At 42.4% G+C, this 11095-nt stretch overlaps 1 long non-coding RNA gene across 1 annotated transcript; it reads left to right on the top strand.

Moving 5' to 3' along the window:
• Positions 1–4921: 4921 nt before the first annotated feature.
• LOC144180745 (uncharacterized) lies at positions 4922–9669 on the top strand. The gene is made up of 3 exons (XR_013324535.1): positions 4922–5069; positions 6005–6116; positions 9528–9669. It is a non-coding gene; the product is annotated as an uncharacterized LOC144180745 (long non-coding RNA).
• Positions 9670–11095: the final 1426 nt, after the last annotated feature.

Here is an 11095-nt window from a genome sequence, read left to right as displayed (position 1 = left end):
GTGCGCCGGTCACGCGTCCCGCCTCTACCTAACGTGAATTTCCTCTGCGCGAGGATGACAAGTTAGCGCAGTGGTAATGCGCTCATATCTTGCTCTGAGGAGCCCGGTTTACATCCCGCACGAACCCCAACAAATTTTTATTGATGCATTCTTCCTCCGCTTCTGGACGGTTTCAGTTGGCCCCGGGAGGGGGCTGTCGAAATTTTTCTCAAAGCGTCAACGCCACCGACGACGCCGGCTTTTCTGTGACACGGAGCCCATTCGCAAACTGGCAGATTGCAGCTGCTTTTTAACACCGGCTACAAATGTACTGAAAATTTGTTCTAGGTAATAAAGACGCCCGTATGTTGTATGTACGTGTGCATGTTTGTATGTGTGCATGTATCGTATAATTATTGCACGTATATTTATCCACAAGGCTTCGTTCAAGAGTACAGGTCTTTGTTGCATTGGTTTAAATGGATTCAAATTGTTTTAGAAAAACTTTTCTTCTTCTCGAATTCTTACCACAAAAATGTTTTACTGAGTTTAACTATCCGCTGAATGAACGGCTGCAAACCTAATACCTTTTACGAACAAGTAAAGACTATAGTAAGCTTTACAAGCATTCGTGCAATAAACGCAGCGACGTCGTTGCTAACCCGTTCGTGGCCAAAGGGCCCAATTGATCACGTGGTCGGCGAGACGAAAGATCCAAGGATACGGAAGATTCAATCGAGCTTTAATGTCCACCCATACCAACGATACACCGAGTCAGACGAACCTATCAAGCCCGAATGTCAAGCCAAACGTTACACTACGTTAATAAAACGAGCACTGCGACGGTTCAGGTAGTCGTGTGCAGGACTCAGTTTTGCGTCAGTGCAAGGCGTTGCACATAAATGTACCGTACCGGATGGCTTTCGTCAACCACGTCAATATAGTTTTACGGCAAACCAAACAAGTAAGTGTGATCTTGAGTGTGAAAATCTGCAAGAACAATCTGTCCTCCCCCCCCCCCGCCCCCCCCAAGAGCACCATGGCGCGATTAAAACCGTGTGAAGGCTGTTCCAGAAATCGCAAAATTTCACAAATTGCTCCTGGGAAAGAAAAAGACGTCTTGCTCAATTTATTTTTTAGCGATGCATGGGCTAACTTCCCGAGTTAGTTGGCGCACTCCTTAATATTTGACTTGAAAAAAAAAGTAGGCAAACGCAACTGGACCGCTATAGGAATAAATATTTGTATTCGGCAGCATCGGCAGCCGGGGATCTCTTCTTCGCTCCTTCATTTCACGTATAGTTGTCCATCCCTTTACAGTTGTACGCTACTCCACAAACAGAAGGCGGCTGACTATCCAAGAGCGAAAGACATTTGGAAAATGTTAAGCATATGTTAACACTCGGATTTCGGAACGAAATATACAGACATAGTTTTGTGGCCAGCCATGCATAGGGGAGGGCTATGGAATTATTGATGACGTTTAATGATCTTTCACGTGCGCTCAAATGTAGACACGAATGTTTTTGCTTCGTTTACGTTACCCTACGTCGTTTCCAACAGCAACTTCGAACTCAGTAGCGCAGCAGTACCTTGGCCACTGAGCTGCTACTTTAGTGATTACCTTATATAGCGGAGATGGGCTTAGAAAATTAAGGATATTATTGAGATGTGCGCAATTAAGCACTGTGGTGCTCTTGAACCGAAGAGTCCCAGTATTTCGCAATCACACCACCGCTGCCCTCACAAAAATGGATTACGAATTTCTGAAGAGTTTTCATGGAGATCTTATGGAGTCACAAGAAATACTACAGAAACTCATCAGGAACTCTGAGCTTATGGAGTTGCCCCCATAAAAAATCTACAAAATTTTTATAGCTACTTCTCCACAGAAATTCATTAAGAGCTAACTCTTCAACATCTCTATAAATATTCTGTAGAATTTCTACAGTCACTTTTCCATAGAATCTCTATGAACTTAAACAACTGAAGGCCTCTATAAAGACTGTAGAATTTTGGTTGTGACTTCCCCATAAAAGTTCATTAAGAGCAAACTCTTCAACATCTCTATGAATTATCTGTAGAATTTCTGCCGTCACTTCTCCATAGAAACTCTGTGAACTTAAACAACTCAAGGCCTCTATGAAGACTCTGTAGAACGTTTGTTGTGACTTCCCCATAAAACGTCATTAAGAGCAAACTCTTCAACATCTCTATGAATATTCTGTAGAATTTCTACCGTCACTTCTCCATAGAAGCTCTGTGAACTTAAACAACTCAAGGACTCTATGAATACTCTGTAGAATTTTTGTTGTGACTTCACCATAAAAGTTCATTAAGCTTCCACTCATCGAAGCCTCCAAAAAGACTATAAAATTTCTACAGTTAGTTCTCCATAGAAACTCTGTGAACTTTAACTCAATTATAAGCCAGCTCCCCAGCACTTTTATTGGTTGCCATCATAACTCGTGTGTACCAGCGGCCGTCCTTCCATCCAGGCAATACGATACACGCGCGCACACACACGTACACGCGATTCACGCGTCGCGCGTGCGTCGGCGTTGATTGGCGTCGCCGCACCATCACGCAGGAGAGCTGCAAGAAGCCGCAACCACATGCAAACGCATGGAACAGGTGAAGTCATACGTCAACCACTGCGTCGACGAACGTTGCTGAGCCCGTTTCAATGAACTCGATCTGCAGGACTTTTAAATTATTTTTGATCGTTTATGAGCAGTTATTTCAATTGTTTAAATGCAGTAATTAGCATTCTAGATTTGCCATACAAAATGCACTTTCTTTGCTCTACAAGAATGCTTGCGGGCCATTTTTGAAATGTTGCAAAATGTATTTCAAGTTATCACAGTCAAATCTGAACAAAACAACACAGCCTCATGAACAAAGACGCACTTCGAACAAATTCCTTACAACTTGATGTTATACCTAGAAGTAATGTACAGACTGCTTGATGACTTTAAAGCGTGAGCAAAAAAAACTTTCAGCGCTGCCTTGCTACTGAGGTTAGTCAGACTTAAAAGGCAATTGTGTCCTGGTACCCTTTGTTTACGCAAGTACAAAATAGGTGATCTAGCTATCACCAAAAAATAACCGGCACTTTGTGTGAAGATTCGAACCTTTGACCTTCAAAACAGTAGCCCAGTAAATACCGAACCTCACGGAAGGAGGTAGGGATTTAGTGCAGAACTTCGTATACAAGCGACGTTGCCAACAAGCCTTGTAAGTTTCTTTTTTTTTTTTGTGGGGGGGGGGGGGGGGTCATTGTCGTCAAATATGAACAAAATATGTTAGGATGATGAACGAAGACGCAATTAGCACAACTTTACTTGCTACTTGATTTAACCTGGGTGTATGTACCGACTGCAGCTTCATGAATTCAAAGTGTGAGCAAAGCAAATTTCGGGACTGCCTTGATACTGAGGTTACCGTCGAACGTCACTTGTAGGTTAAACTGCAAGGTACTCTGCCTTTTTTTTTTGTCTATGACACCCTCATTGCAAAAAAAGGGCTTTTCCACGATTCGAACCATGGCCTTTCAAAACATAACGCAAATGTCCAAGCTCCTAACCACTCGACCATGCCGGAAGGTACGCGCCGACGAAAGAATTTGGTACACTAACAGAGGCTGCCAACGAATATTGTCGGGTGATTCGTTTTGGTCGTATTTGACAAATTTCAGCAGTGATAACGCTTGTTTCTTCCACACCGATCTTGGAGGCGAGGCCAATTATGCTAATAATGCAAGTGATGTAACCAAAGCTCCCTTATTTGAGCCAAGAAAAGCAATCGCGCTTCATCGTTCCCCCTATGCAAGCTACGGTAGCCGCGAATGAAATTGAATGCGCCGCTAGATTTCTGGCTGTAATAAACTTTGTTCGTTACGCACCGATCTTGCAGACAAGCCCATAATGCTAACACTACAAGCGATGTAGCCAAAGTTCCCGTATTTAACTCACAAAAAGCTATCCGAAAAGCCCGGTCTCCCCGATGGAAGCCAAACTAGCCACGAAGGAATGCGCACTTTCGAACAGAAATAGCTTGTAATTTGCCTCAAGGCACCCGATTACCGTAGGTTAAAAAGAAATTGATTGTTTTCTGCGAGAGTAATGACCCCAAACCAGGAGACGGACATGGAATCCGGACGATGTCGTCTGCTTTCGGATGCTTCCTGGTGCTCCCGCGTCAGCTCACGTCGCCGTGCATTTGCCGACACCGTCAACGCGGGGCGATGTCGACGCGCGAAAGTGCGGAAAATGCGCTGCTATACTCGGTGACAACTTAAGAACGGCACCGGAAGTTGCCGCTGTGCCTTATCACCGTAGCCGGATGTTTCTCCGCGCGGCGCAAGTAGGGCGTTACTGGGAATATATTGAACATGGCGTGATCCGTTCCCGTGATTTTTTGCACTTAATATGCTTATAAACGACTCCAGTGACGACAAACAAATTTTGTGAGACAAGGCAGACGATAGCACGCATTCATAGCAAACCCCTTTCAAAACGCGCGCGCACTGACGTTACGGGTCCGGCGCTTTGGCGGAGTGATACACTACATGAGGTGGGGCCGTTCTTGAGTTGTAACCGAGTATAGTGGTAGCGGCTAAAGTCCCTCGATCGGCGTTTTTAGTAGCGGCCTCAGAACAAACCGTAAAATTACGGCGCCCGCAACCCCACGCCAGCTGTATTTCCACCGTAGACCCTGAAATTGCCTTAAATGCCGTAATCTACATTGTCGGTACAATTACTGTTTCCTTTAAAAAAACCCCACGCTCAAGCTTTTCTTGTATATAATTGGCAACTAATATCTGTATCTACCAATAACTTGGGCATCTATTTCGCCACGCGTTTTTTTCAAGATGGGTGTCATTTCAGGAACTAGTTTTTCCCTCGGACGAACATGAGACAGGAAAGTGCTGCGCGGCGAGCCCGACCGTCCTATCTGCACTCCGTATCGGTGCGCGTGCTACTGGCCGTTGACGGCACGGGTGTGCACGCCTTCAACTTTCGTTGTTTCGGTGATTTGACTACCATGGATTTATCTACCGGACGAAGAAATACTGCGAAGTAGTGAAGGTAAGTGAGTACTAGTGAACTTTGTTTTCTTGTCATATGTATTTATCGTAGGAGAGTTGCTCGCGAACTGCGGTCCGCGTAAGCGGTTAGTCCTAACGATTTCAGTGACTCGCTTTGTGCGTTGCGCAGATCTGTCGGTAGACCTTTGTACCTCGCCGTTGCGTGTGTAAACAGAATCAATTCTCACGCAATTTCTAGCGCTGTGTTTGGTGAAAAGTGTGTATGTCCTGTTCTGTTTTCCTAGCCGAATGTTTTGATATGAAATGAAATAAGGGAAGCTGGAGAGTGCGAATATGCGAATATGAGTGCGGGTACGATAATAAGTGTGTATGCATTAAACGCAAATAGTGTACTTTTAGCATGATATGCAGTCTTGGTTTTTGTTTCGTTTTGCAGATGCCGTTTTTTTTTCGTCATAATAGTTTTCAGTTAAAAAACGTGCACAATAAATTGAATTATTGCCGTGCGTGTAGCATTAGAATAAAATAATAAATCGAGTGATTTCCGAGCGTACAGCATTAGATTAGAATGCCATCTGGATGTTTTTTTCGCGTTTCGATTGAATGATTAATCTTTTTGAACGCTCAGTTTGGTCGTGACATGTTGGAATGAACAAAGTGTATGGAACCCGAATTTATTTGTAACGTCAGAACTACACGCATGTCGTAATTGGTACAGTAGTATGAGTAGCGCTGGTTGCGCTTCGTACTCTTACTGTAGCATCGCAAACGTAAATTAACCATTCAGAACCAAGCAAAAATATTCAAGAATGGCTGTTAAATTTGGGTCACTTACGGAATTTCCACCTTAATGAATTTTAGTGTTCAACACACCTTGGTGATCAGAGTAACGCAGCATTTGGGATTTCGCAGGTTTAAGGCAGAGTCTGATTCTGGTGTCTGGCCTGTCGTTTGCTAATAACCTACATGTTGCAGGCTGCTGACTGGTGCAACTTGCATTCAAAATGACTTCTTGGTGCGGCCTACTTCAAGGACCGAGGCTGTTTCCTCATCGGGCACCGCCGACTGTTTGGCAGTCTATGCAAAAGTGGGTGAACACGTTTCTTTTATGGTTTTACAGACCTCGTCTTCCTGTTACATGCACAACGGAATTTCAGTAATCTGAAGTCGTCATTTTTTCACTAGGGACTCTTTGAAGGTGTTTAAGCAATCTTACACCAGTGCTGTTTTTGGTGACTATTTGTGCAGATTAGATTTTTTCCGACACAACGTAGCACTGCGAATGCTTGATGCAGATTTACAATCTAAACAACACAAGGTACGAGCTGACTCTCATTTGTTTATTGCACACTAAATGTATGTATATACTGAACTTTTGTGGAGACGCAGATGTGCTGCTGAATCTCGAATGATGCCAACCATTTCAAGAGGTTCTTTCGGCCACGGCAGCCAATTTTGGAATGAAAGAAAAAAAAACGAAAGTGCCGGCACTTCACTACTGCACCCCTCAAGACCAGCTATAGCTTCAGCGCGTAGAACCCCCAAGATGGATTTATAAAGGGAGACCATCCCTCTCGTCAACCGAAGCAGTGCGCGTAATGATAAAAAAAAACTTAAATATGCATGAAAAAACTTCAGACCGATTCAACTTAACAGTAGTGCCCTGCTGAGCATCCCTTCATAAAAGCTTTAATGACCTTGTGGGCTGGTTGGTATCTGCTTTGCCCTAAAATCCTAGCCCCACTGAATTACTGGTCACGATTGCACGCCCCACAATGGGGAGGAAATGGTGGGCAAGTGGGCCAAATCGCAATTTTACCTGTCGCAAGTGGTCAGTGCCCATTTCGTTGGCTAAATCATTAATGCATTGTGTGACGCAAAGAGAGAAAAATAAATCTTGGTTCAACACCTTACACGCAATTTTTTCTTTTGGATGCACATAGGGATGTCGGGAAGTTTGGCCTGTTCGAAACGCCTGGCATTATTGAAGCATTTGGGCACCATCGCGATATTTCGGTGCATATATACATTCTTTGTGTTGATGAACAAGCGGCAATTTGCCTGGTAACATATTCTTTTGCTAGAAAACTTTTTCAAGCATCTAGCAAGTTATGGCTTTTTGCAAAATTTACTTGAAGGATTTATTGCTCTGTTTATTAGGGTTGACGGGATTTGACTACTGTATTTAATGTAAATTGTGAACACTTTCTACTCAATATTTAGTGTCAGTGTACGTTTGGCTGCTCCAATAAGAGCATACGTTTGGCTGCTCCAATAAGAGCATGAACAGTAAAGAAAAGGAAATATTTCACATACATATTTGTGCCTGATGACTATTCTGTGGGCGTGTGAAGTTTGGTTGGTTATAATTGTCAGGTGACGACTTATCCGTAGCCGTGCACGTTGATAGGGACATTTGAAACTTAAAAATTACTCAAAAAATTTCTGTTGTCTTTTTTGCTGCTATTAAAGCTATAAATATGACGACATGCATTATCCGTACCTGTGGCTGTTCAGACTTCCTTCGCAGATCTCTTCATACACAGTAAGCTGTTAGTATAGCTCCAGCTTTGAAATATTTGGTTCAGTGCTTACTTAAAACTTTTTGGACAGAAATCCTTCTTAGGGACTTTCACGTAGTGTGTAGCAATTGTAGTTTATTCGTCTTCATTGCGTTTCTTGCAATTGTGCATGTCTATATCCTCAGCACAAAACCGACAGGACAGAGGGAAAAGAAAACATGGGACAAGCTCTGAATGTCAACTAAAATAAACTTATTGGAGTTGCACAAAAATGTATACCCAGCATGCATACAAAAAATGAGAGAAACTTAACCCAATAATGCCCGAGGCTTTCATCGGGTAAAATTTTGTTTTTGTGCATCTATTGGCGGCATATTTTTGTGTAACTTCAGAGCCTGTCCTGTGTTTTCTTGTCCCTTTGTTCTGTATGTTTTGCACTATGGAGCTGATTATTTACCAACATTACTACAGTTGTACATTTTGGTTTGTTGACGCTGCTCATGACAAAATAGTTCACCCCATTGCTTATTTTTGCTCTGCTTTGGCTCACGTCTCCCCACACGGACAACATCCTTTGTTTTATTTTTGTTCTATTTGGCACCCTTTACGGCAGCACAAGGCAGGTCGTTTTCTGTGCCGCTTAGTCTCTCCTCCTTTCAACAGTTTTTTAACCTGCATTAATTTTTTCGTTGAAACGAACCGAATATATTTAAGGAAGCTCTGTAACTTTTCATTGTGAATTTGTGTTTTTCCTTATGTCTGTCCAAGGACGCCTTGCCAGCATACTAAGCAGTGTTGACATGAACCACGCTACCAATGGTAGTAGGTTGGAAGAGTTTTGCTTATATGTATTTCGTCTTCAGGCTAACTATTATGGAATGTTCATCATGTCATTAGTGGTTTTTTGCATTGGAAAAAGCTACCGTGGTAAAAAACCATGAATGAAAATTTGCTTGAAGCCGTACAACACTATGTGTTGCTAGCCATAGATTACTATGCGTTCAAAATAGCTGACATCTGAGCATAAATTGTCCATAAATTACGGCAATTTGTTTCCTGCACATCGTTCAGAACAGTGGTTTTTAATGTGGATAGTATTTTGGATATTTCTCGTCTATCAAAGCGGGGGATCCACATGTTCGCCGGATTAAGCGGGGGATCAAACTTTCCTTTGCACGTCTCAGCAATGAATGAATTCGAAAGCTAAAAAAACGTCAGGGCATTGCAAAATAGCTGACGATAATTGATAGGGAGCAGACATCGAAGCTGCATAATGGCTGCTTACAACAAAATAATAATCAGTACTTTTTACACTTAGTGAGCCTTCCTTGTACAGCAGTGGTCCTGTGGACATCTATATTGCCTAAAACAAATTGTTGGGCTTCTCATGTGTGCCCGCTACTTACAACTGCACAAGACATAACAACGGACATATACAGAGAATGAGACTGACAACCGCATAGGTGCCCTGTGTATACAGGCACACAAGCTATTTAGATGTTCAAACATTATTTATAAGTGAACCCAAGTCATTGGTGCTTTTATTGGATAGCTTTTTTGGCAGGTAATCTGTCATTCTGGGGATTCAGATAAAACTTTATTAGCCTTCAGTCATTTTTGCTGGTGCCGAACGTCTGGTGACATGAGGTGGCTTTTTATACTGAGAGATCATGTATATGTGAGCAAAATCTTTTGAATTATACCACTGCTGATATGGTTCATGTAAAAATAATTTAGCACACATGCAACCTTAAAAAATTCAAGCAATGACACAAGTATTCAAATGAGAATTAGTGTATTCTTGCTAAGAATTTATAATCAAATTAGCATTTAAGGAAATTAAAAATGGGCTAAATATCAGCATCGAAGAGAGTCAAACTAAAAACAGAACTTCAGCAAAAAAAGGATATTTAAAAAAAAATGTTACTTTTGATAAGTTGTATTCTGATATCACCTTGCTTTTTCTTTCTTTCCAGCCTGCACATGTGCCAAGTTTGCCGTGCCACAGCAGCTAATCAAGGCGACCCTCCTGTCCGTAGTGTCACGGAAAATCAGGGCTGTCGGTCAGTCAGCTGCATAGTTCTGTCTCAGAATTAAATCGATCGTGAGTCGCTGAGTTTTTTCTCTGCTTGTATATTTCAGCAGCTTTGACTGGCTGGCCTTTCAGCTAGCTGTCGCTGTCTGACTAAATTTATGTGTGACTATCAATGCTGCCGATTTACATCTTGTGACTGCCAAAAATGCCCCTATTTTGCCCAATAACACTTACTTGCAGCAAAGCGTAAAATGTGTAATTATGTATCACTTTGCTGACCTAAAATATTCATTTATTTCAAGAAACCCATTACAAAAATGGCAAGAACACGTCAGGAAGTACGCAGAAATAAATGAAGCTCCGTAAGAATACGTCATGAAGTACATAAGATGTCATCATGAAAGCCATAGAAGTGCATCAAGAAGTACACATAAATCTACTTAAAAAGGCTGCAAAAATACGTCAGAAGTTCTACAGAAAATCACTCGTCAAACTCTCTACAGAAACTCCATGAGAAGTGCATCAAGAAGTACGCATAAATGTACGTAAAAAGGCTGCAAAAATACATCATAAGTTCTACAGAAAATCACTCGTCAAACTCTCTACAGAAACTCGGTGGCCAAATACTTGTTGAAACACGTCAAGAGCTCGTCAAAAAAATTCTTCACAAACTCTACAAAATCTCTACACAAGAGGAAGACAAAACTCTACAGAAATACATCAAAAACACAACAGGATTTTTTATGAGGGTGGCGCCGTGTTGGGTAAAATTTCAATGTTTGCTCAATATCTGGTATTGTTGTTAAGCTAAAAAAACGTCTTCCAGGGCTGGTAAACAGTTGAGTGCGAGAATAAAGGCTGGCAGCTTCGAATTATACAAAGCTGTAAAGGGCCTTCTCAACCACTTCAGAGGAACACTGAAGTGAAATTGTCAAGCTCCAGTTTTTGGTTGCACTACGTAGACTGTCTTAAATAAACACACCTCTTATCGTTTATCCGCCGGATAAGGGGGTATTTATTTCACAAAGCCTGAAAGAAGGAAACTACCAAGCGTGGTCTGTGGCGGCCAAACCAAATAAAGCAGTGACGTCCATACGGGGTCTACTGTGATTAGGCAAAGACCGAGAATAAAATTCAAACCAGTTTCGGTTTATGTAAACTGAAACAACATGCATCACGTCCGACATTGTCGTTGGCTGGACATCCTCGATATCTCAGTAATCGGCATACCGCCCTTCTGCGATGTTTTCGACTGTAAAATGTGCTAGATATTCCTGATAGCACGGCTTGGAATCGTAACAATCACTAGCCGAGGCATATGCAGTTTATGAACGCCCTACGCGCGACCGCAGACGCTCAAATGCTATGCGCTTTTCCACCACCTTTTGAGCTTGCCTGGCTCGGGCCTGTATCGTAAGAGGCGTGTTCGCACTAGGCCAAGGGTCGGCTTATTCTGGACTGTGCCCGCAAGCAGTCTGTGCTTAGGCAGCACCACGCAAACCAGAACTC

Source organism: Haemaphysalis longicornis, unplaced genomic scaffold, assembly GCF_048455015.1.
Source record: "Haemaphysalis longicornis isolate Haplotype H1 unplaced genomic scaffold, Haemaphysalis longicornis Haplotype H1 scaffold_4, whole genome shotgun sequence".
Classification (NCBI taxonomy): domain Eukaryota; kingdom Metazoa; phylum Arthropoda; class Arachnida; order Ixodida; family Ixodidae; genus Haemaphysalis; species Haemaphysalis longicornis.
The sequence above is the reverse complement of the archived record's forward strand: the minus strand, read 5'-3'. Positions and strand labels throughout refer to the sequence as shown.